This window comes from Apteryx mantelli, chromosome 28 (genome assembly GCF_036417845.1).
Source record: "Apteryx mantelli isolate bAptMan1 chromosome 28, bAptMan1.hap1, whole genome shotgun sequence".
Classification (NCBI taxonomy): domain Eukaryota; kingdom Metazoa; phylum Chordata; class Aves; order Apterygiformes; family Apterygidae; genus Apteryx; species Apteryx mantelli.
In genome coordinates, this window is record NC_090005.1 from 98,136 (window position 1) to 119,598 (window position 21,463).

Consider the following 21,463-nt stretch of genomic DNA (forward strand, 5'->3'; position numbering starts at 1 on the left):
CATCTCATGTAGACAATGAACCATGGTGCTTTTTCAACCACATACTGATTTACAATAAACTGTCACTGTGCCTACTTTATTTCTTTATCTTGTAAAAATACAGTTCTGCTGATGACTATATTGTTCAGTGAAAAATAAACTTACAGGCAGCACAAATATCCTGCTGATATCCTCAAGATCCCAAAGGTCTTGCATTAGATCCAACTTTTTAATTACAAATTGCACAGTTAAGAACATAACTTCTATCCAGTCAGGCCCTAGCCCAGCAAACACATTGTGTGTGAGCTCTGCAAATGTGGCTGAGAAAGTCAGCATCACAAAATACAGAAGGAATAAACATGTATTTTTTTTAGCCATATGACATCAACTTATAATTAGCTTGTTGCACTGAAATTGGTGCAGCATATGGGTGCCCAGAACAATTTTTCTATAGTAAACAGACTCAAAAGTCTTAAATTAACACAGAAAATATTTATATGTAGCTTGAGTTTGGATTGAACATGCTGTGCAGCCGTAACCTGAAATTTGAATAAACTGAAACTTGCTTTAATAAGCAAGTAATGGAGCCCACAGTTTAAAATAAGGCTGGTTCAAGTTGCTGAACTTGCAACAAATGCATCTGATATTACCCAGGTGCACAAAACAGGACAACAACCCTGTACCATGTACTTTCCAGTTACATACAAAGTGATGGACAATCCTGTCTTGTTCCCAGACCTGCAGGAATGGTTTGTACACTGAATTCTGGAGAGCTGTAAGAGCTGCAGTATCATGCAGACATGGCTCATGACGCTCTGTTTCACTGAATAGTGAATCTGCTGCTCTTCTGCATTTTTTGATGCCAAACTGAATTTTATTCTCACTAGAGCATAGTAAGCATGCTGTATCTGAAGCCCAACAGCACAAACCCTGCTAATTCTGAAATAAAAATTTAAGGAAGTGTAAAGACAATCCTCAAAATGTTATTCTGCCTCTGCCGCATCATAGTATATGTCTAGAATGCACTATAATACCCTTAGGAAAGGGCATAGCTGTTTTTAATTTGTTCATAAAGCGCTCTGCACTCCTGGGGTGCTACAGTGATGTGACCGGATGATAAGAAGTGGAAGGATAAGAAGGCTTCATTTGGAAGAACAATACTATGCAGTATGTACGCAGCATTTCTCACAACAAAAGCACATTACAAGTAATTATTCTCTATGATCTCTCCAGGAATCAGGTTACAATTAGTATTTGGAGTTTAGAGATAGGAAAAATTGTAAAAGCTAAATGAGCCGCTTAAGGTCACAAATGGCCTCGCTGCCAGAGACCGGCTTATGAGATTACTTCTGCTTCACTGTCCCACACTCAGATCACCAGACCACACTTCCACTTAGGGAAACACCACAGAGGGTGATAGGCTACAGTGCTGCCTTTTTCTGGCGATCATGTCAGAGGGGCTCAGGGCTCTGCAAGTCCTTGGTGTTCCAGCTGCGACTGTGACCATTCTTCCCCGGAGTTATCAATGACTGGGTCAGTTTGGGATAGTTTATGGCCATTTCCATCAACCTTGGGTGCACGAAACTAATTGGTATCCTGACACCAATTCAAGGAGTGTCCTTGAATGGAAGGATATAAACACTCCAGTCACCTTTGACAGTTTTGGTCATTTTAAGAGCAAATGCCTTTTACTTGCTCCTGATAGCTGGGATGAGGTAACCTGTCTAGGGAACTGCAGATGAAGGTAGAGAAGAAATCTGCAGCTCTGGAATGAGAAAAGCATCTTACATGACCTTTATTTAAATTTACTGCATTTTGAACACTTTCGTGTCTAGATCTGCAATCCATCCTAGCCCTGCTTCTCCCTGCTGTTACTGGGGGCTGCATGGTTCACACTGGTGCCAAGGCTTTAGCTGCCCCAGGTGAGGCTGTCTGTGATGTGAATGACTTTTTATTGGCTACTGGGCTTCTAACTGGTCTAGCTGGGGCTGTCATGATACTCAGACTCCAAGCATTCTAGATTGAAATTGTCCCTTTCTTATGAATTTATGCAGCATCTGGGCAGTGGGAACATTAGTCTGTGTTTGGTGTCCATAGGGGTAACATAATCATCTTCATCTCAAAGCAAAGTAGCCCCAGCTCCTTGACTGAGTTTCAAATCCCAAGGAGTGTATCCCCCCATTGAAGACTCCCACATCAGGCTGGGCTTGTAGTATTAACCTTCATGTTCAAGCTTATTCATGCTCTTCCATGCAATTTAAGATGTACTCGCAAACCAAGGAATAAAAGTGTATGTACTTAGTGGTTATCAAGTCCCTAAATTAAACAGACATCTTTATCACTTTGCCAAAAATTTAATGCTTGTGGCATGAGGTTATTTCTATGTCTTAAGAAAACAGCTCAGCTCTGGCTAAATAAATAAGTGATGTCATTCTTCATTCAGGCTACCAGATTCTTTGGTGTTAAAAACTTCCCTTAGGAGCAGCCTTGGGACACAGTGGCTCCTCTGAGACTATTTACATCTGTCAGATTCTCTAATCTCTTCTTCCTTCCTTCCTCCTGTCTATTTCCTTCCCTTTCACTATAAAATGGCCCGTATTTAACTCTAATGCTTCCAGTCTGCAAAACATGCTTTTAGCATTGGGTGGATTTTTTTTTTTTTTAACCAGAAATAAGGCTTAATTTAAGGTAATTACTCTCCCATTCAGAGGGTTTTGCTATTTGCAGAGCCTTTTTTCCCCCCCCCCCCGGTCAAATTAGCAGGAGAAGTTATTTCTAAAAGTGACAGTTTTATTCTAAAATTGTTCTTCAGAGTGAGCGTGGTGTTCACAACCAGAAGCCTTTCACTCATGAATTTCTGGGTGTCTAGAAAGAAAAGTGAAATCATTTTGTGGGGAGAGGTTATCACACAGAGACTTCCAGTGAATTGAGGAAATGCATGTGAAATCTCAGTCTGCTCATCAGTTAATATGGGCGTCTGAATAAATTCATCTTTAAACCATAGATGTCAGAGGTCCTCCTAGGAGCCAAACATCGGTCAAGACATTTTAAAAGATGCATTTTTCTAGAAAGAGTTTTGTTATTAACATCTTTAATACAGCATCTGGAGCTGGAAATCAGTCACAAGGATTATTCTTTGGACTTGCACTTGCAACAGGTAGCAGAGCAATAATACTTTGTGGAGCGGAAAGTGTTAATAAATGGAAAAATTCAATGGAGTATAGTTCAGTGACAGGAATTAGTGAATAGGGCATGAACAATCCTTACTGAAAAGACTGGTATAATCTCAAAATTTGAGATGAATATCCTTATTTCCCCAAACATGTCCCTTTCTTCTAGTTGGAAAGTTGTATGGAAGAATTTCAGGATTTTAGTTAGTTTTCCAGGATTTGGGGATGCTTGGGACCTCAGAGTGGCCATTGGCTGCATAGACAATTGACTTGTAGCATGTTCTGAGTGGGCAGTCTATGTATGAGCAATAAACTCAGCCCATGTCAAGCCTGTTCAACTTACTTTTAAGCTACGCATCTCTTAAAAACATAATTCTGTCTTGGTCAGCAATATGGCCACCCTGTATTTACTGAAATACACCATTATCATTTTTAAATATATGTTACCTACAGCTGTTATACCAATGACATTGAATTTGCTTGTATATCTCTGCAAACAACAGTGAAAATAAAACACTGACTGTATATAGACTGCTGTGCTATTTGGGAGGCACAGAGATGTCCTGAGAGTGGTGGGAATGACGCGTGACTAAGCCCATGCATGCTGAACTTCCAACCTACGGCTGAAAGTTTATGGGTGGTCTTGGGGGGCACCAGTAAGGAGCAGAATAAAACCATACTCAGAACTGCCTCTTCAGTGAGACCTCGCAAATGGTCTCAGGAGGAGCTGAGCAGAAAATGTTGTCCAAGAGAAAACTGCCACGAAGATAGGTTTCGGTGCAGCTGTACTGATTTTTGGCATCTGGATCCTAAGACAGTATTAAGTGACTATCACCCAGACTATAATTATGCAGTTTAAAAAGATCTTTCTACATATGAAAGGCCAAAAAAAGCCATACTAATCAGTAAGAAACACATCTACCAAAGGAATAATGGAGTGATTCTGCAGCACCTGATGATTCAAAATGAGCTAACAGTCCAGAAATACACCTGGCAGGAGAAAGTTGTAAAGCATTTCCTGAGCCCATGCGCTACCAGCCCCGGGACTCTGGGGGCTCTGCCAGGGCTCTGTAAATGCTACCTGAGGAAAACAAGCCCATGGCAACCGCCTTCACAACACAGGGGCATGCACCTCCACTGGAGATTTTAGGTGTCTGCAAACTGAAGAAGTTTGAAAAAATCCTTCTTCTGATTCCCTTCAGTTTCAAAAACCCTTCAATATCACTTTGACAGGCTCAAAGGGAAAATTCAAAAATCTTGCAAAGTGCGTCAGCAGCGGGGAACTCGCTCGGCGGTTACTGCACCGCGGTCAGGGAGAGGACTCGCTGGCTACTGCTCCGTCAAACCCTCCCCGTGTCCCCAGGGCCACACTGGGGCTCTCTTCTGATCAGAAGTGGAGTAGGGAATCACATTTTCAGTTCAGCGTCCTTAAATCCTGACTGTCCTCTCCGGATGCTTTCCACATAAGGCCTCCTTCTCCCTGGTTTGTGAAAGGGGATTGGAGCGGGACGTCAGGCACCAGCCACAATTTCGGGAAGAGAGAAGGTGCCCTCTCGGCCCCACTGTGCCTGCTGCTCTCCTGCAAAGGCGTCTGGTGCTGCAGCAGGGGCTCGCGAGGGTTTGCAGAAGCAAGCCCCAGCTGTGCTAGCCTCGTGCCCTGCTCACGCACGAGTTATGCCGCACGGAGACCTGCACATCCCTCGGGATGGTTCCAACATCCGTGGCAGGCAAGCCAAAGCATTGGCGCAAGTGTCCCAACAGCCTCCCAGAGGGACAGTCAGCGAGGGCCAGCTCGTCCGGTGGCCTCAGCTGAGCTCCCTCCTCTGACTTCATTTCAATCATGGTTTTTGTATGTGGTTGAAGGCAAAAAGTCAAGCGCTCAGCACACCTGAAAAGCACATCCTTTGGGCTGCACTTGAAGGGGGGGGGGGGGTCAGAAAGCAGCAGCACTGTCTGGAAATACTTTTACTCAGCTCTGATGGTACTCACTACACAGGTAGCAGGTAGGATTTGTTTGTTCAGTCTTATCTATTAATAAATGTAGCTCTCTTCCTTCACACATGCAGTGTTTTGTGTCTTTGTTTTTGGTGGGAAAAAAGTGCAGCCAATGTCTGATATATTTTTCTGATTGGAAGGGCAGGGACAAATGTTCTTGTGTCTGTTACTAAGAGTCACTGAGGACATGGGGCCATCAAAATGTGCAGCAACAACCACAAAATAGAGCTGAGTTTTCTAATTGCAAAAAAGTAAAATAATTATTTAAAAAAAAAAATTGACCTTTCTGGCTCGGTAAACTTGACTGTTTCTAAAAAAGAGTCACCTGGTCACGCCTTGACTGAAAAGCTGCACGTTCTGTTATTGTCCTGTGGGGGGTGCATGGGAATAAATGTATTCTAATAACTAAATAAGGCAGCAGTAAGATTTACCTGTATATTAAAAAAGCATTCATACAGTGCTGGAATCTATCATTTCTCATTCTGTCACAGACATCAAGATGTTGCCGCTATTAAAATTTCATTTAAATTCTGGACAGGTAGACAAATATGAAAGACCTAAAACTAGTTGGGATATTTTAAGGATTATTAATCATGGAGGTCATAGCACTCATCTGTGAAAAATAACAGCTGTGTAAGGCAGTCACTTCTCTGTAGTTATACTACATGCAAAAGTTATACTACACACAAAACATGGTCAATACAGTCTGCAGGCACATTTTAAAACTTCCAGGGTGCAAGTTTTCCTGTATGGGGCTAAAAAATCCCAGCCCAGTGAAGGCAGCTAGGGCTGTACAGTATAAAAATAAAATAACAACAGAATAAAATAACAAAAGACAAGCAGGTCAAATATTCTGGCATTTCCAAAAAAAACCAGAGCCTCAGGCTGTGAAAGGCACATAGTGCCCTTATCGAGGTTATTTCATGCCGCCAGCAGCCTGAGGCCTTTACAGGATTTAATTGCAGAGTGAGTTATGAGTCAGGAAACTATCACTGGAAGGAGAGAAAACATAGTTAGCATCTACTTTTTTTTTTTTTTTTTTGAGAACATCAAATTTTTTGCTTGCTATTTTATTGCATGGGAGGGGTTTTGCTTTTTTTCTGTTACATTTTTGTTTTCCAGTTCTTTGCCTTTAAAAATATTGGAAAATGTTTTTAAAAATGATGAAAATTATAAAGCTGTATATGCGCCAATAGTACTTTTGTGTCCCTCTTTCTTTGGGAAAGTGCCTTGGTGAGTTTGGAAAGGTTAGTGCTGTTGGGGAAACAATTATTTAGCTGCCGCTTTCTTCTCACTCTTGTCTCTGCACCACCACACATTTTTGTGCATTATCTGCCGTAGATGTCATTTTATTTTTCATGCAGTGACTGATTCCAAGCCTCCCTATTCAGGCATTGTGCTTTTCCTATTAAAATGCATATTTTGAGGTGTGAACTCATTGCTGCTCTTTGAAAGTGCTCAGTCACAAACCTCTTGGCAGCTGCCACGGCTTCACTGCAAATGGCTCCTCCCGCATTTCCTGGCAGCTGACTCGGACCACACGGATACATGTGGTTTATCTCATATGTGCTATATGCTTGTGGAAAAGAAAAATTTACGCATCTGCTAAAGTCAATTTGGAAAAACACTGCCTGATTGCAAAAAGCACGGTCTGCATAACTAGGGAAGGCAAGAATGGGCCGAGTACCGTGCTGCAGCACTGTGGTGGGTGCTGCCAGGGGACACGGTCCTGGCTGCTGCTGCCTGCTCTCCCAGCACGTGTGCTGCAGCTAAATCATTGCTTAAAGTCTGTTGTCAAGCACCCTGGACCAGATTCCCTTCTTTATTTCGCCAAGGGAAATCTGGAGCACTTTCATCAGTATATCTGTAAAATGACATCAAAATAAGTCTACAGTCTTTAAAGGTTAAAAAATCGACATCATATTCAGGTTCCTCTTCATTCATATGCACAAATACATGCAAAGGTGTGCTGACACAAACTTTTAACAATATTAGCAAATGCTAGAAATTGGCCTCTGTAGCAAATACTGCCCTACATCCTAATTATATTATATGGAAATGCACATGAAGAGCAGAAAAGAAGCTGTAAGCATTTGGAAATCCCGGTCCACTGTTGAAAGAGCGTGCCTAAGAGCAGCGTCACACCCAGGGTTGGGGCGAAGAGGCTGCGTATGAGGGCCAGAAGCTGCGGCCGCACCATGGGGAGGAGGTTTTTGGTCTGTGCTACTGTCAGAGCCCTTGAGAGAGGTGTTCTGAGTAAATGCAAAAAAAAAAAAAAAAAAAAAAAAAGCTCCTTTACCAAACCTTCAGAACAGACCTCTCCATTCTTTCATTTTTCTTCACCATCAGCAATATTTTTTACTCCCCAGAAGCTCACATAATGAAAACTGCTAATCACAACATTTTGAAATGAGCCTTCCTTACATAGGTTGCTATTCATGGTAGCAGGGTCAGGCCTTATAAACAAGTAAATGGTTGACAACAGACTTTCAAACATAAAAATAAGTTTAAGTAATATCCCAGAAAGCTTCAGATTTTATACTCTGTAAAACTCTAGCAAAAGGACTTGAGCTATATATCGGTTCTTCAAAATAAAAGGGCACATATATGTTTATTTTGAGTTCAACGTATAGTTCGCTGAAGACCTAAAGTGAATCATGTAATAATTTTAAGTGTATAAACTTCCAGTTTAGAATGTTTCTTGGTAGCCAAGCTCAGCAAGTGTCAAAATCAGCTGAGGGACAACCTTTCCCAGGGGCTGCGCAAAGCCGGCGCTGCCTGCGGCCATGCAGGGTCGAAGCCAGCGTCCGTGTCGGCAGCGCTGGCCCCCATGTTTCCACAAGGACCAGGCTGAAAGTCAGCTGCCAGCAGGCACCTGTGCACCACTAATGCAAATTTGGCTAATGCAAAGTGCTTCCTTCAGCTCCCATGGCTAAAACCAATGGCGTTATTGCAAGGCGACCCCAGGTCCCTGCCTGTGCTTTCTCTGATGTTCCAAAATCGCTAAAACATAAAGCTTGGAGAGAAGCTCCTGGTCCATCCATTTTAATAGTAATGATGATTAACCAGCATTTACAGCACTGATCGTACACCTGCTGCTTCATGCAAATGCAGGCAAAAATCAGCACAATCTGTACCAGGCAACTGAGGCAGCTCAGCAGGCTGTTCCCATACAGTATAAAGGCTAATATGTACCCAATTAGCCAACATCTAACTTGCTTAATGAAGCCTTAAAATGCAAAATGCATTCTAAAAAGAAAGCTGAGTAATCAAGCAGTATATGTAAGTAGCACATATGTAAGGATATAGATAGAAAGATAGAAAAGAAAGCAAGATGATAGGATAAACTCGTGGCAATTGTGGGGCAATTAAATTTTTTTTAAGAGAGAAAAACAGCTGGGATATGGGCAAGTCAGAAGAGAGACGCCGAATTGGGGTGCGAGTGCACTCCCCACGTCTGTTTTGTTTGGGTGACCAAAGCTCTATGTCCTGGGTACACTTGGAGTCTCATCTCTTAAATTCTAATAGCTGGCAAGGAAAAGACACTTTCACCTTTGATCCGCAGTTAAAGCAGGCTGAGAAAATCCCTTTATAATCAGTTAACAGTTCATGGGGCTAAAATTGTTGTTGTGGCACAACCGGTGGGAACAACACAGGAGCAGCCTTTCCTCCGGAGGAATGCTGAAGTTTAATTACTGCACCTCACGCCAGCGAGGGCTGCAGCGCGCGGGGCCGGGCGTTCAGCCAGTTACTAGGTAGCCGGTCTGCACAGGACTGTGGCTGCTTTGGTCTGGCCTCCGCCGCGCCAGAGAACGGCGCAGGGGCCCCGTTCTCATGACGGGGCGGAGGGCACACCGCACGCCCCTCCGAGGCCTCGCGGCGCCCGTGCTGCCGTGCCAGGCCGGCTAATTAATAACTGTCCACGCCTTGTCATTTATCATCACCAAACAGGAGGTGGGGACCCTTCCATGTGCATGCTGTACAGATAAATTAAAGTGGCCTCAATCAGTCTCAGGGGCTTGCTGCTGTCAGTCACCTGTGTTGTCCTTCCTGCAGTTCAAAGCCTCAGATCTTATCTTGCTCCCAGGGCTGGGCAGATATTTATGCAATGTAAAATGAAAACACACGCTCACGTGCGCCTGGGGTACAATCACCCTTAGCTAATATTGTTGTAGAGAGTTTAATTACTGAGTTCATGATAAGACCATTTACTACTAGATTTTTAAATGTGTATCAAGGAGGAATGTTTCAGGAACAGAGAAATGCACAGAGACAGACCTTTGCAAAAGTGGGAGAATACTGCAGTCAGATAATGAAGCCAATACGAGCTTTTTCACTGACTTCAAATGTCATTACAGCAATCTCTTATTTTCACAGTGCATAGCCAGATACTAAGTAGCTCATTGCATGTAAGCTGTTCACCTTGCTTTGTAATCAGATTGCCATTTTGCACCTGCTTTAAGAGCAACCAGAAGGACTCCAGGTACCAGACAAGATTTCATTTCCAACAGTCAAGCAGGGAAACTTCTGAACTGTGCATGCTTTGGTTCTTTGGTGGCATTTTATAGGAAATACCTGTTAAAGCCACCAGCATGGTCCAGCTCACACTTCATCAAGAAAATAGTTAAGCAAATTGTGGGATGTGGCAGTTTTGCCACGCTGAGTGCCCTAGCTCTGTTCCTTGTTGCACTGCTTTCACGTAGGGGAGACCCTACGTGGAGGAGACTGTATGTAGTGCTGGATAATACCTATTTCTCACAGGCAACCTGTGCATTGCACTATCATCTCATGAAGAGCATAATATGGTCAAGCAGATCCCAGCATACAGGTAGGTGCAAACAAGAAAATCCTGCACCAGGGTTTGAGAATTTCTCATTAAATGTGTCAAAGAGACAGGCATAAGATAGGCCAAACAAAAAGAACCCTTCACATGCCATCCTTAGCAGGAGCCCATGCTAGAGCTAATACTCAGGGGTCAAATGGCTGAACGAACTATAAGAGTATTTTAATAACGTGATAGAGTTGTAATTCTGGCCCCTTCTGGCCACAGTAAATTGTTGTGTTTGGCTGGAGCCAGGCTGAAATAGCACGTTGTGCATGCATCAGGAAATGAGCTCATAACATACGCAGCCTTAGCCTGCAGGTGATAAGTAAGGGCCCAACAAATTAATCTCATCAACTGCATTCATCCTTGGATGCAACTCTGTGCCAGGCCACAATGTGTGGGCTGGAGGCTATTTTTTCATTTGTCTGACTTAAATAGGTAGTTTGAATTATTGTGATACAAATGTTCTATTCTGTGCTGTCTGTGTCCTAGATTCTTCTTGCTGAAAAGGGAAGAAGTATCATGTTGTATTTTATACACAGGGAGACAAATTATTATACTGACAGCTTGCTTTTGTTCCTTATATCTTGAATTAAGTATTCTGGAAATCTAATGGAGTTAATTTATTATTTTCCTTAATCTCTTCCTATTTAAGGGCAAGCATCTTTATTAATAATTGTAATTTAATTATCTATACTGCCATTCAGAATGCACTATGTTCTACAGTCTATCTTTTAAGTGCATTCGTCACCACCTCTTTGCAGGATCAGCAATGACATCTATGCGAAGTGGAAAGGATGAGTTGCCTTAGGCTCAATATTGGGATTTAGGAGATTCTATGCTATTAAAAAAAAGAAATTGATTTATAGAAAAGAACACCCCCTGCCCCATTCTAAAGATGAACTCTTCTTTTTCCAAACTATGTATCTAAACTGTCAGTGAATTTGGCCATCACACAACTGTTTTGGCAGCAGGAAGAACAAAATGTCTCTTTGCAATGCGCTCCCTTTGCTCCCGGCAGCTGCAGGGACTCCATTGCAGACACGAAGATGTGGGCAGAGTGTTTGGCCCACCGCGGTCTACCCTGCTCATGTTCACTTTGCAGTCAGTAAAGATGATGGGGAGGGAAAGAGGGGTTGTTTGGTGCCAGTGGGTTGCAGTGTAGGGCAGGTACTGAGGAATGTCTGAAGAATGTCTTTCTAGAAGCTACCGTCAGCTGTGTAAGTCATAGTGTCCCATATATGTTTGCTTTGACTAAATCCAGAACTGCCTGGCTTCCCAGAGCACTGAAGTCCTTAAGGCTGTTCACTGCCCAAGCGGAAACAGTGTCAGAGTTTGAGCAAAAGCTCTAAGTGAAAAACCCTGTTCTGCATTAAATACACTGGAAAACTGGGACACTGGAAAATACACCATTACCTATCACACTTAATGAACTCCCCCCCCCCCCCAGCCTCACAGATACATGAGGGCATAGGACCAGTTCTTTTTGGAAAACATGGTCTTTAGCAAGAGGCACTTTGTAGTTGTAGAAACACTGAGCTAAAGGTGATCAAGATGTGGGAATTTATAAACCAGACAGTGTTTGTTTGTTTAAAAAAAATTTAACATTTTGACTCTAAGCTAGGAACAACTTCCAGCGTTCTGAAGGAAGTTCAATATGTTTATGCATATTTGGATGGCTAAACTAGCTGAAAAATAAAATGTTTAGTGTTTCTGCACATTGGTGAGGCAAAGCTCCTTCATCAAAAAATGTAAAAGTGTCAATTTCCAATGTAGATACAGCAATATTTAATCCGCGATCCCTTACTGATCATATACAAACTCAGTTGTGCCAGCCAGCCTCCAAAATACTGAATGGGAAAGTGATAGCCACGTTGGCTAGTTATTCCATCAACACTACTTAAATTGTCTGGCCTCCGCTCCTGCCGTGTGCTGCATGCTGCAGGGATGCGAAGGCTGCGGGCGCAGAACTCCACGCCCCGGCTCCTTGCCCCGAAGCAATCGCATTTATGCAGCTCTGGGCAGAAAGATGGCAGCTGGCCCAGCACTCCGCAGTGGGCATGGGGGCCCGGCGCCTGCGGTCCTCGCTGCCCAGGTCGGATGCAGGCTGTGCCTCTGGGGGCCAAGACACCCGCACTGGGACCAGGAGCATGTGCCAAACTCTAGGGGCCAGCAGAAAAACGCGGGGTTTGGTTTATGTTTGCCCGTCTTGTGGACGCTTTTTCCTGCTGAAATGCGCCACACACCTCGGGCTGCTCTGACGCTTGGCGATCTGCCCGGAGCGCCAGGGCTGCTCCTTCCCGCAGTTGTCTCAGGAGGGGGCCGGTGGCGCCGAGCTCTGCCCGCCTGGGCCCCTCCAGGGCGCGCGGCGAGCTGGCTCTGCGCCCCAGCGCTGGCAGCTCCTGGCACTACGAGCCAGTGGCGGCAGTGGTGGCAGCACCAGGGCCGCTCGTCGCACCCTCATTGCGGTGTTGGCACCACACTTGCGTGGTTTCCTGACTGTTTGTATTTACTTGCAAAGTCTCTGCTGCACAGGGTCCGGTGATAAATATAATTCCAGTCATGGCTAATTTGATGTTTTGGGGGGGGGGAGGGAGGGTGAAGGGGGGAGTAATTTCATGGTAAACCATAATTACTAGTACAACTAGTACCCTAATTGCCAATCCAATTCGAGGAGGTAGCTGGGGCTCAAATCAGCCTAATTAGAATTCTGCTTGTTCATAATAAATAAGTGGCAATTGCTAATTCAACCTAGCTCACATTAAAATAGATCCCATCCTAAAATGAAGTGTGAAAGTTTATGTCAGTTTGAGTTGAAGTTTTGGCCACTTCCTAATCGCATTATGCTGACAGCCTGGCTCAGAGCTGAAGGGAGCTTGGCAGTCCCGTCCTGCAGGTCTCCCAGCGGTGTGGACCCCGGGAAAGGCAGAGCACCTCTTAAGGCCAGCTATCCACAGAGCTGAAGAGCTCTATGTGGCATGTGGAGCGTTTTTGACAACCTGCTTCCAGCTGTGGGTGCAGCCTGTAGAAAACTTGGCCCTAAACGAATTGCCTACAGTTGCACAGTAACACAGTGGCCACGTGGCATTAGACTTTTGACTTTTAGCTCCCTGTTCCTCACCATTTCTAACCAAATCACACTCCCTTCCAAGCCAAAAATTGCACCTTTCATTATTTGTGTCATTCATGGCTACAAACCTTGATGTATGATTGACATGAAGTAAAAGGAGGAACTGTCAATGTTGATATACTGATAACTTGACTCCAGTTGTATATCCAGTAGGTATTTAATCACAGGCATAACACATATTTTCCACATTTGTTCCCCGCAGTTTCCTGACCTGAATTCCTAGCATGTTTTTGCAGGGCTGAAATCATACAAGCAAGAATGAAGAAAGCATTATAAAAGTATTTCTTCTGACACTCTCTCCCCCTTCTTCTTTCTAGGAACTGCAATAATTGGTAACAGGAATAGGATGTTAGACCTATAAGATGCTTTCTGACTTTTGAATGATACATGTGTTCAGCTGAGAATTAATCCATTATAGCCAAGAAAATCCAGTTAAAATTCTTTCATTTTCAGTGAGCCTTACTATTCTGTCACTGCCTGTTGGCTTCCACCAGGGAACATTAGGTTTGCTAATTACAGCAAGTAATTATGCAAGTAATTACAGCAGCAGCATTATATTTTATCAGAAAACCGCTATAGGTTGGAAGCAATGTGGGAAGCAGAACAAACATAGCATTTTGTGGCATCAGCTTGAGGTTTCATAGATCTTTTTAATTAATAAGACTAATGCTAACTGTAAGATTCCCTGACTGAAAGACAAACATCCTCTCCAAATCCTACCCAATAAGCTTGTCCTTAATACAGTCTAGAATCTCTAACTTATTAACATTCTACTCCTTAGTAAGAGAGGCCTCTGACGTCTAAGCATATTCAAACATATGGTAGATACAGGAAAAACAGTGTCAGAGCATATAAACCTGCTAGTAGCAATATATACTTCTAGCTGCAAATATTTTCGGTGCAATATATACTTTGGAGCAGATAGATCAGTAGCTCCTCTTTTCTTTTTTTGCAGTTTGGAACCCTTCAGAGAGAAATGGAAGAATTCCTTGCTTTTTTTAGATAAGCTTCTGTTCCCATAGCTTCTGGGCAAATACCTCCTCACTCTCAAGAGGGCTAGGGGCCCTGGGAACCCAGCGAGGGGCAAGCAGAGGAGCTGCTCGCACTCTTTCTTACCAAGCTAAAAATCATTTTTTCTATCAATCAAACCCCACATGAGGCCTCCTTCAACCTGCAGGTTCCTCACCTTTGCATTTTTGCCCTGCTAGTGACTGTCATGGCAACTGCAGCGCCATTCCAGCAGGGACACGGCGGCGGAGATTAGGAGGGAGCCTGTTGGCGGGAATCCCGCTCGCATTTCCATGGAGTTGGTGGAGGAAGGAGTCCAGGTCCCTCCCTGGGGAGCGACTGCAGGGCACGGTGAGGGCACAGGCAGCACAGGGGGCTTCACACAGTAAGCGGCTTTAAATTTTCTGTAAAGAAGAAAAGCCCAGAAAGGACAGTAGTTTCCTCAAAGAAGGATCGGAGCACAGGGAGCCCTCTTGGCTGCACCTGAGGAGAAGACCACGTAAGGACACTGGCCCTGCAGGTCGCCCTCCCTGCTGGCTGAGCACCCCTGCCAGGCAGCGCCTGCTGCTGAGTAGTTTTTTGGCAGGTCATCTCGGAAACCTTCCCGAGCAACCTTTGGCACGTCCTCCAGGACCTGCGTGCACTGCACCACAAGCCTGCACCTGCTCTGAAGGCGCCTAAGCAACGACAATTTGGGGAAAGCCAACGTAAGCATCCTGGAAAGCTTGCGCACTTTCCTGAGAGCGCGGCAAAGCTCTGATTTACGTTAGGGTTTTGTCAAACAGCTTCCAATAGTCAGTTCGGTTAGCAGAGCGGTGTACATGGATTTCCTGCATCTTCTCCAAGCAAACACTCTAAATTGTGCCACTTTTCTCTGCCACTACCCAAATTTGTATTTGCTCATCCCTCTTTCATAAGGCTCCTCAGAATCCACGATGGTTCTTTGTTCTCAGACGTCTTCAGGAAGAGAGAAGTTCCTGAACAAATAAACTCTTCACAGTACTTGATAGAAGTTGCCTAATTTGTCCTTATTTTTATGGACAGACTTGAATATTTCTGTCCTTTTGACCAAAGAGGGCCAATAGGAACAACTGTAAAGCAACTGCTTAGGCAGCCCAGTCCCCTATGGCAAAAGTTTGTCTCATCTTTTGGGGCATACTAACTGTATTTTCTTGTTCTTTGCTTACAGAAATCACTGCCAACAGTCACTAGTCTATTAGAATCATTTTACAAGTTTTTCATAAGCGAAACTAAAAAGAATTAGACCTATAGTACCCAAGGAAATGTGAAAATCCATTTTTTCCCCTTAAACCATAACAGTTACATCCTGAGTCACAGCAGGAACTGTGGTGCCTTGCTGTCCTCGAGCAACGAACCGCAGGAGTGACTGTCACGGTCACCTTCTAGCAACGATTCTGCTCCTCAGAAACATCTCTGCCACAGTGGCAGCAGTCCAACGGCAAGAAAAAAAATAGCTTCTTCACTTGGTCCCAGATCAGGACCTGGCAAACACACTTGTAATTTGCTGAAGGGGGTTGGAGCATATAAGCTATAAACATAAAATAAAAACAAGTGAAGCTACAGGCATGAGGCAGCTGTTGGAGCTGGGGGAGAGGGGAGGAGACATGAGTGCTGCGGATCGGCGGAGACCTTCCTACTGGCGCCGCTGGTCACGGGGATGCGGGAGCCCCACGTAGGCCTGCGCGGAGCGGCCTCGCCTCCGCAGCTGGAGCTGCGCTGGGCCCAGCACCTGTCAACAAGCTTGTGGAGGGGTCTGGCACTGTTTCCTAGAGAAATGTGATTGCAAATGAGAGTGTGTCCTGAAGGTTATGTGGTCCATCCTTGGGCTGTGCCTTGTCGACTGCCCTTCTGCTCTGTGCCGCAGGGCTCACCAGCAGCCACCTTCCTGCGTTGCCGGAGGGGCAGCGCTGCCCGGCTCCCTGTGCTTTCCCACAGCAGAACAGGCCTGGACACGTCCCTTCTAAGTAACTGAGATGAAACATCCTGTCCAAAGCCCGGTTCCCCTCCACTTTGGGTAGCGTTAGTGCGGGGGTCTGAACTTGCTGCCTTTCCAAATAAAATCTGTACAACTGGGAATTTAGTAGCGGCTCCATATTCTCCGCGTGGACTTAGTCCATGCAAATTTTCCTTGCCCCTCAGCTGGAAAGCAGGCACCCTGGCCCTGCCCTGCAGCGAGGGCAGGGAAACCTGGCCAGAGGGGCTGGGGCGTGGAAACGCTCCTGTCCTGCTGGGAACTGCTGTGGTTCAGAGATCGTGTCACATGCCGTCCTGGAGTTCGAGAGAGTTTTGTTCATGCAAAACAAGGGAATAAGAAAGCTTCTCGACAATGGTTTTGCAGACTGGTAGGGTGGTGGGGGTCTGCGTTTTACATCAACCTTTGCTACACCGTTGCAATTGAAAATTAGGGTCATTTTGCCAAAAACTGTTGGTAAAAGTCTCCACCTGGTGGTGCAAAATTGAAGTGGCTTTACAAAATTCTGAAATGCTTATTTATCCAAAGGTAAAAACATGTTTAATTCACCTGTTTTAAAGATTTTCTTTTTCCCAAGAACTCATTAGCAGAATGCTTATGTAGAAAGGCAAGGAGGAAAAAAAGCTTAATGGAAAATTGATGGGATATATGATAGTGCATCATATAACAGAAACATGCTGTACACAGGTATCCATCCTCGCTATATACACGGATCCATGCCCTGCACAGCATGAATAGCTTTCTGATGTTGGGTTTAAAGCATTCCTGTGCTTTAACTATTTCATTTATTTACAAAAAGTGTTTACAATATTTCTGTGTAATTTAATACAGAAAACAAGGCCTAAGCCCTTGACTCTTCCTCAAGTCATTCTTATTTAGGTATTTAGGTTTTTTTATTTATAGATATAGTCTGATTAATTCTGTGCAATTCGGGAATATATATGCCTTTTTCATAACCATACACTCTTTTGGGTGTGCTTTAATGATGCCTGCAATAACTGTTACAGCCTCAGATGGGTTGAGGGCTGGGGTGAAGCAGATTTATACAAGCCATAGCCCAATAAATTATTCTCATGGGTGGATGTTATACTTTTTATTTTGTCTATTTTTCACAGAACTACATGAATATATCAAATCTTCCTTTAAAAAAATGATTTATCTGTAGTTACAGTTTTAAAGTCACCTATTAATTATATTTAATTTTATAATACAAAACCTCTTGCTTTATTCCTGGTGTCTGTGCACAAGGATTTCTTGTTCCTATCCATGCTAAGACCCGTTACATACCCCTCATATTAATAGTTTAAATTTCCTTTCTCTTTTAATCCATTTTTCTCAGTCTTTATCTCTTTAAAAGCATAATTTCTCCATGTAAGAAGACAGGCTGGAGAAGGGTCTAAAAAATATGAGCAACAAAACAGTCTTTTCATGATGTATATATGGAAAACTTCCTCTGAATTTCCTTTAAAAATTACGTGTTTGGAAAGAGCCTCTTGGAGACTAGATTCTCAGGGAATCCAACATGGAAAGTACAGTCCAAAGCCTTGATCACGAAGGAAGCCCAAGCAGGCAGTCAGCACACAGCCTTCGCTGCTACGCGGGCAGTGCTTCTGTTTCTCTTAGCACGTGAGCTGACGGGCCAGTTGGATAAGTTTGCTCTTAATGGGCTACATAAATTATCATGTTTCTAAAACACAGTGGACTGCATACACAACCAAATGGAAAGAGTTTATAGCACATTTACAAAATACCCCAGGAGAGGGAGGTGCTCCACCACAGACAAGTGACTCCTTAAGAGCAGCGGGTCCGGGGGAAGCGCTGCTAACGTAGCAGCCTAGTGTTGCAGCAGCATGCCTTGAACACTGGGATTTATGCCGATCCCTTCAAAACTATAAAAATGTCATGACTATATTCCAAATAATAAGATTTTTAAAGAATACTATTTTTTTTTTTTTAATTTGCCTAATTTCAATGCCCATAATGGTCATTCAGCATAGGGAAGAATTCCAGCTCCTCCAGAAATCCTTTCCAGAATTTTCATTTAGTATTTAGCTGTGCTTAGTTCAGCTAGCTTCTGTGAAAGGGATTATATAGCACAGTGACAGTAGCAGCAGCAAAGCATGTTTTCAAGAAAAGTAGCGAGGTAGTCTTAGCACCAAATAAAGATATTAAAGAGCTCATCAGCTGGCAGATAATCTAAAAAAAAATTTTTTTTAGGATCTCCAGAAATATATAGAATTCTTATTATAACACAAATTCAAATGAAAATGTGGGACTGTGTCCAACCTCAAAATGCATGCACCATGCACTAAAGACTAAATGTAGATTTGCTAATCCATACCCATGAAAGAATGGCTCGAATAGGTGGACTGCTCTGTTCCTATCTGCTCCTTGGGGACACCGCGGTTCCTGTTTCTTTAGTGTGGTCTGATGAAAACAGCAGATGAGTTTTGAAATCTGCCAAAAGCTGAGCTAATCTTGTGTTTTGCAAAAAATTTGCCTGTCAAACTCTTTAACTCTTCCATTGCTGATAGTAAAACAATATTGTAGATTTAATAAAAAGCTTCTGGTGCCTTGTACATTGTTCAAGGCATTCATTTCTTCATGAAATAGCCACAACAGCATGGACAGTGTAAGGGCAAGATCCAGTATGTTAAAAAAGATGATTTATTAAAGTTTTTGGCAACTGGTCTTTCCTGTCTTAAGAATAAATGTTGTAGCTGAGACATTGCTTGCTTATATGACCTTTCAGGGAAAGGAGATTCCTCATCTTTACATGGCACTAGGCCTTAAATCCAGAAAGAAATTGAAAGCAGAGACAAGCAAGGAATACAAAAGTCCGTGTCTAGACTTGCCAGCAGAGATCTTTGCTCCCTTAGCATCCAGATGCTGAAACAGCTGAACATACTTTGTTTCCTGTAATTGCCATGTCTTAAGACAGACACACACACATATATCTTTTTTTATTTTCATTCATATTCATTTCTTAATAGTAGAGAGAAGCAAGTAAAACTCCAACTAGCTGGGGACAGATTCACGTTACAAGAAAAATATGCACACCTCTATCCATCCCTGCACTTGCAGTGTTAACTCTCCTAGCTTCAACGACAGCAGCTCCACAGATTTTTTTAAAGGGTTCTACGCCAGTTTTTTAGGAGCAAGAAATATTGTCAGCTTCTCTTGCAGAGGCTCTTTCTCCAGAGCTCAGATAATATTGCTAGTGGCTTACTCACCTTCTGCAGATTTCATTTATTTGAACATCAGCTGAGCTGCCTGAGTGTTTGGAGGAGGCAGCACTTACTTCAGCAGGAAGAGCTGCAGGTACTGTTTTTACCCTGGCACAGGGATACCCTCGTGCAACAGAAGCACCAGGAAAAAAACAAACCAAGAAATGATAAGATAGAGCTAGCACTCATTTATTCAGTGTAATTCTTGCAGATGCAGCTGAGTTCTTCCTGCGAGCAAACCCCTGACTCCAAGTAACCTATGTCCGATCTCATTTGCCTGTGACTCCATCACATCTTTCATTTGTAAAATCCACTCTCCTCATTATTGTGAGCATAGTAATAAAACAGCAACAAAAAAGTGATCTTTCAAACAAAAAGGATTAGAACTGACAGATTATACACCATGTAACAAGATTATGTGGTTTCCAGCTAGTGTTTTTTTCTCTTAGCGTTTCTCAAAACTTGAAACTAACCACCTCTTTCTTCTGCTTTTTTGTTTCTACTATTCTGTATCCTAAGATAAATTATCATATAAGTGTCTCTGAATACATCTTGATGTTTCCTGTACCTGAAACAGTTTTTTTTTCACTGCTGTAGAGCCATCAAATTTAATTAATACCGGAACTATTGATTTATTGCTAAAAGAAACATTATCATTAAACTAGACTTCTTGCAGTAGTGATGCCAGCTCCCCCGCTGCAGAGCAAGGCCGGCACTCAGGAAGAGTCTCAGATGAGCCTCTTGGAGGAAGATCACAACAGGAAAAAAAGCCTTAACAGTTCTGCACTGTGATTTGACTGTACAGCTCTTGCTGACTAATGAGGACTGTATGAGCACCCACTAATCTTATAGGGCATCATACTGCTAAAGCCATAGAGATGCCTTTAATAATTTAGGGGAAACCCTGAGAAACTTAAGGAAAGTGAAAATTCAGGCAGCAGAAGAGGGACAGAAGTTGAAGACTGCAAATAAACTGGATAAATGAACTGAAGCAGAGCAGTAGGGGATGAAGACATGAATGGAAGGAAAGGCAAGGTATTTTAAAATACTGTACTTTGCATTGTCAAGTTCTTAATCTTTTTAAAAGATGAAAATTATGACTTCTTTTCAAGAATATGTGCAGAATGAGCATGTTATCACACATACTTCTTTTGTTGTAGAAAATTATATAGAGAGATTGAGAAACATGAGAATGTATGAGTGTCTATGAAAAAACAAAAGGGCAAATCAATCAGAAAATCACTTCAATCTATTTGGAAACTATGAACACAAGTGTATTAGGAGAATGTTAGATTCAACTTGCAAGTGACACCACAACAAAGAGTAAATAGGTAGAAGATACTATTCTTCAGTCCATACTATACTTGCTATGGATATAAACAAAATAGGAAAGTATCAATCTGTGTTCAGCTAATTTTCTTGAGACTCTGCCAATCCCACAGTCAAACCAGCTAGGTCGTATGGCAACAATCCTAACCACGGGCACAATGTCTGGGTTGGAATTAAATGTTATGGCATAGACTTAACCACCTGACCAGGAGAAAGATACCCCAATGTTGTGGCCCAGATGCTTGCCATGGTTGTTAAAACCTCAATTTTGAGTAAAGCCACGGGAAGGGGGACGAGCCGGACAAATACTGCAGACAAACACGGCTGACGCCATAACAGCACTGAATCATTTTTTCCTTCTGTTTTGAATCAACTGTTTGAAATAGAAAGGTAAAATAAGACATGGAGAAGAAAACTCAAGTCATTAAAACAGTAAAAATAAATAATAAATAATAAAACCACTCTTGAAATACAGCTTCTCAGAGTACAATACTCACATAGCAAAAAGACTATCCAGAGGTGAATGAAATGTATGTGCTGAATGGAGCTGTATGTGATTCTGCGGTAATACTCCATATCACAGCAGTATAAAGTTTAATGTATCAGAAGCACAAGATCACCTTGACTCAGCATTCCTGCTCATCAGTTTGCCTGTATTTCTCAAAGATGCAACTACAATATTAATCTATGAGATTAATAGGTTCACAAATCATAGGTTCACAATTTGCTTACAAAAATATTTCTTTTGCATGACTTTTAATAGTTTTAGCCCATTATTCATCTTGAGTGGCTTGTTCTCAGATCATA